We start from the raw sequence: 6,000 nt of genomic DNA, 5'->3' as shown, positions 1-6,000 counted from the left end.
CATCTTTCCAACAAGGCCAATAGATGCTACTTACGCCAATATGACAAAATCTGTTGTCAGTACTAAAATGTATCAGAATTTTTTAAAAATTGAAGTGTAGTTGATTTACAATGTTGTTTTAAATATTGAGCATAGTTCCCTGTGCTATGCAGTAGGTCCCTGTTGATCTTTTTTTTTTTATACAGTAGTATGTATATGTTAATCCCAAACTCTTAATTTATCCCCTCCCTCCCCTTTCCCCTTTGTTTTCTATGTCTTTGCGTCTATTTCTGTTTTCTATATAAGTTCAGTTGTATCTTTTTTTTTAGATTCCACATATAAGCGATATCATATTTGTCTTTATCTCTAGGTCCATCTGTGTTGTTGCAAATGGCATTATTTCATTCTTTTTTTTTTTTTTTTTTTTTGGTCTTTTTAGGGCCTCACCTGTTACACATGGAGGTTCCCAGGCTAGGGCTTGAATTGGAGCTGTAGCTGCCGGCCTATGCCACAGCCAGAGCAATGAGGAATCCGAGCCATGTCTGAGACCTACACCACAGCTCAGGGCAATGCCAGATCCTTACCCCACTGAGCAAGGCTAGATGGATACTAATCAGATTCATTTCCACTGGGCCACGATGGGAACTCCCTATTTCATTATTTTTAAAGGCTTAGTAATATTCATTATATAATATATATAATACAATGTATTTTATATACATATACATATATATATATATATATAAAACATATATGCCTCATCTTCTTTATCCATTCATCTACCAATGGACATTTAGATTGCTTCTAGGTCTTGACTATTGTAAACAGTGCTGCAGTGAACATTAGGGCACATGTATCTATTTTCCCACAGATATATACCCAGGAGTGGGACTGCAAAATCATACGGTAGCTTTATTTTTAGTTTTATAAGGAATCCCCATACTGTTTTCCATAGTGGTTATACCAATTCACACGCCTACCAACAGTGTAGGAGGGTTTCTTTTTCTACCCACCTTCTCCAGCATCTAGTATGTGTTACTTATGCCAATATGACAAGATCTGTTGTCAGTACTAAAAGGTACCAGAACTAAAATTGGCATGTTTATATGTATAGCAAAAAGAGACTTGATTTAATTTGTTTTAGCCATTAATAAATTTCTGGATAAATTGAATGGAATGTACACACTTGTATTTTGAATCTTATTTTCCTGTTGTCTTCTGTAATAATTTTGGAGACATATCTGTATAGATATACCTGTTAAGTAAATGGGAGTGAATTTTCTCTATCCAGTCAATTTTTTATACAAAATCAGGGGATTAGTTAACTAAAATGTTCTTGTCCACATATAGCAACCTGATAATTGTAATTTGGGGAAGTTCACTGTGATTCCTTTGGTTTAACCATTTTGGCCCGCTTAGTGACTGTGACTCCTTTTGGACTCGCCAATAGAAAGAACTCTTTCTGAAAGAACAAACACTCTCAAAAGTGTTAATGTGCCACTTTTTCTATTCTATTGATCTTAACCTAAGATTTTCCATATCAAGCACATTTATACAAATCCAGTAAGCTCTGGAAAGTGGACAGGGATTTTTTTGTAAACACAGGTAAAATATCCACCCTCCTTTCAACAAATTAATTTCCATTAAGCAAGTGAAGTCAAGGTAAGGAAAAATGAAAAGTGTTTTAGGAATGTATAATGTTCTATGAAATTTCAGAGTGGAACTATTTCACAAAAGGAAGAAAGAGGAAACTTTGTAAGTGAAGTAACATTTAAACTGGATTTTAAAGAATAGGTAGAATTTTATTAAGCAGAAATAGAGGGAAATAAAAAGTATGACAAGGTGGAGGAACAAGGTGCACGGCATTATTTGGGAAACAAAGTAAGTTTGTTTGGAAGAGTGGGAAGTGGAGCTTGGAAGTCATTTTTAGACATTTTTAGACACGGCAGGTCTTGATAGCTGCAGTTAGTGTTTGCTTTGGTAGCTAATGGTAAACACTGAGGAATTTTATTCATAAAATTAATCACACACCTTTTGTGTGCTCACTGTATTCTAGTCATTGTACTAATAGATCATACGTGAATTATCTTATTTTGGTCTCAGAAAAACCTTCTAAGATAGGTGCTGTTATTATTTCCATTTTTCAGATGAGAAAATCAAGGCATAAAAAGATTGAGTGATAGGTCATTTAGCTAGTAATTGGCAGGGCTGGTATTAGAATCCAAGTCTGTGGTTTAAAAAGCTCTGTGTTAAAAAGAAGTGGGAAAATGGGAATAGAAGACCTAGTTAAAAGAAAATGATACCAGGTATGTGCAGATAGAGATGCTCTGGTAGCAGTTTAAACTGAGACAGGAGTTGAGTGAAAATCTAGGACCAAAGTTTAGGGTGGATGAGGATGTTGGCTCAAGTTATAGAAGTAGAGGAGATTGTCCTGGGGGTGGGGTGGGGGATTAAAGATGAAGAACTTGGTGAAGAGCTAATTTTAGCAGGAGGAAAAAAGGAAGAGATGCCAGCAAATAGAGAAATAATCAGGAAGGTACAGGGAGAAAAAAGCAAAGTGCAGAAACTTGCCAATCAGAGGAAAGAAGGATTTCCAAGACTGAGTATCAAATACCAAAAAGAATTAATGAGAATTGAATTGAGAAAAAGGTCATTTGACATGGTGGTGGAAGTTAACAGTAGCCATTGAGAATGCAGAGCAAAGGGTTTAAGCAAGGTTAAGCTTAGAGAGACGATCGATAGTAAAGAGAAGAGAGGGGCTCACTTCACAGCAGTTTGAAATAATAGTTATCACCATGGTCATCAATCTAATTCAGGGCAGACTTCCCCCCATAAGATGAGGGAAAAGATGTCTACCAAAGAAAACACACACATGGAAGAGAGAACACTGAACTCATAAGGACAGACATCCCCTTAAACAAAAAAAGACTATGCTGCCTTGTTGGCTGTTTCAAGAATAATTTTCTACCGGAACTAAAAAATGAATCCCAAAGTCAAATATATAAAATGTCTTCATAGTTTAATGATTTATGTTAAGAGCTGAGTCACTTAATTTTGTAACTGAAGACCTAATTTCAAGATCCTATCTACCATCTGCTAGTGGGACGTGAATTAGAGACGTGATCATGGAAAGTTACCACAGTTTCTTCATCTATGAAATAGAAATTGTATCTGTCCTAACTACTCCACAGAGTTATTGTGAGTATAAAATAGTCATATACGTTAAAGTTGTTGAGGGCCTAGTAAATATTAAATGATATTTCTTTTATTCAGCACTTATTATGTGTTGACTGAAAACCAGCAGTCATTTCAATGAATTACAGTAGGGGCATGAGTAGCTGAGAGAAATTAAAAAGAACAGATAAAAGGCCAATGAGTTAATGAACATTCCACTTTGTAATAATAATAATAATAATAATAGAAAAGGTTTTGAAGGCAGCAAAGGTATATACATCACAGACTCCCAAACAAGCAAGTAATAGTCTGGGTATTGTCTCATTATCAAAATCCCATAGGGATGTTCTGACCTTCCTCACGTATCTCAAACCCAATGGCTCCAACATGTCTAAGCTGTATAGACAGTACAAGCAGCACTTATCCCTGTCAGGGCCCTTGAACTTCCTTAGAGAGCTACAGCTGCAAAAATCTGTAGGCTACTCTCAAGGATATGCTCTTAGCAAGCATTTTCCAGAATGTCTAATAAAATATTTAGACAGAGAAGAATCATTTGCAAACACATTAATGAAATGTTCGAAAAAATCAGAAACTAACTGGTTAGAGCATGACATGCAAATAGCCATAAGTAAATGCGCAGTGCTTCATTCAAAATCTCCACTCAGTGGATATGTCCAGATTTTTCCCATGATATTTTAAATTTTAATCTTAGGATAGTGAAAAAAAGAAAAATCTAACCATGGGAAAGAGACTTTTTGCAGACAATGAGAAATAGCACTTTTATTCATGTTACTTAATATCTATTTATTCATCCATTTATTCATTAATTAGTTCACTGAACAATCACTTGCAAACACCCACTAAGTTGAGGTAGTAATTGTGCGCTGCAATTTTATTAGTTTTGTAAAGGAAATAAAGGTGATTGAGGGGTAGCTTGAAGGGGTTGTTTCTTTCAGCCCTGAGGGACAGGATGGTGGCATAGAGACATTATTATAGACACGGTATGACATTAGACAGCCTAGTGTCTCATAAGACTACTCTCTGCCGTGGAGGAAAGGTTCTGTGTCCAAAGAGCATGTGTCATGTCTGGTGGCAAGAGCACCATGAAGACTGCTAAGAGACAGCCTGGTGTTCCACAGACGCATGTCACTAAGTGACTTAGGATTGATATGTCAATCATTTCTACCTGGAGGGTAACCACAAGGACTGAAGTAGCAAAGTCACAAAGTGTTTGTTAACTATCTGGCACACAGGAGTTGTCCACTGAACCTCCAAGAGGGCATATGCAGGGAGAATATATGGGATGGGACAAATCTTTCCCTTGTGTTACTCCCCAAACAAAGCAACACTAAATATTTAAAGTTTCTCACTAAAGACCATTTCAAGACTTGTAGGACCTTCTCCGCCACCTGACCCCGCCAGAAAAGAACTGAAAAAAATTTTTTTGAAAAAATCTGACACAAATAAATTTGAAAATATCTGACACACAAATTGAATTATAAAATTAAAAAGGCTGGAATTTCCTTCGTGGTGCAGCGGGTTAAGGATCCAGCTTGCCACAGCCGTGCTGCAAGTCACATCTGCAGTATGAGTTCAATCCCTGGCCCCGGAACTTCCACATGCCTTGGGCGCGGCCAAAAATAAAAATTAAAAGGCTGAATTTCCAAGCATAAAAAAATATGAAGCAAGATTGAATTTAACATGGAAAAAAATATAAACACATTTGAGTTCTTCCACAGAGCGTCCAGCATGGAAATAATTTGCCTGCTTGGAAATAGGAGTCAGTTGACAGAGCCACACTCTTGAGAACCCTCTTAAGCCGGTCATTCTCCCAGAGGGAAAAGGATAACAGGATAATTACCACAAATTTACATCCCAAAGAGGATGATGGGGAAAGAAGCTGCTGGGGGAAAAAAAAAAATTTGGATGTGAAGAGCAATATATTTTTAACATGTTTTCAGTTTCCTGGAAACTCTGCTATGTGCAAGCATTGCTAGGATTTTGGTAGGATTTAATCACCAGCTTTTTGTTCTAGATTTTTATGTCAGTTAAATAGATCACTCACCAGCACGAGCCTGGGAGTTACATGTTCTGGTATGAATACCTAATTGGAAATTTCAAGAGTCAGGACCACGTGAATCTTTTGAGGTTTGTTGCTTACACAAACCTTAAAATTCTTTGTCATTTTAGGAAGAAATTTAAGAAAAAGCTCTTTGAGGTATCCAGTTTCCGGTGATGTCACCATCCCTGAAGTTGTAACAAAACACTTAGAGCTTTTATCTGGAGCTCTGGACACAGAGCAGGAGAAAAGGGTGTTTGTCCAAGCTCTATCTGCTCTTTTCCTCCCATCCTTGCAGAGGTGCGACCCTAGGCCTGTAGGAAGTTACTCTGCCCTTAAGTTTCAACTGGAAAATCAGGGTGCTGTACTAGATCTATGGTTTTTGAGCTTCACTACACTGAACCCTCATTGTTTCCTAGAAATTGGGGACTTCACTAAAGAAGAGGGGTTGAGGGGAAGATGGAAGGGATGAGAGTGAGGCTCCCAGGCCCCATTCCCCACCCCCCCAATTAAAGCACTTCTGCTATCATCTGGTTTACAAATTGGTTCTCCAAAAGGAGTTTTGTTTAAAGGATATAGTAGTTTACAAAGTTTGAAAACTTCTGAATGGTAAGATATGAAGACTCTTGCCAGACTGAACAGTTTATGAGACTCTTCCAGACTAATGCTTATGTAATTACTTGCCCAATCCCAGATGGTCACAATGCTGTTTTCTTGAGACAACCTAAGGACCCCAGTTTCCCAGGTGCCAGTGGAGTTGGAGGCAATTTCTTGACACTGACCAAGTC

This window comes from Sus scrofa, chromosome 9 (assembly GCF_054392235.1).
Source record: "Sus scrofa isolate SSC_HxYL_T2T_F1_AM1 chromosome 9, Sscrofa_HxYL_maternal_Yorkshire_Landrace_v2.0, whole genome shotgun sequence".
In the NCBI taxonomy this organism is placed as follows: domain Eukaryota; kingdom Metazoa; phylum Chordata; class Mammalia; order Artiodactyla; family Suidae; genus Sus; species Sus scrofa.
The sequence above is the reverse complement of the archived record's forward strand: the minus strand, read 5'-3'. Positions refer to the sequence as shown.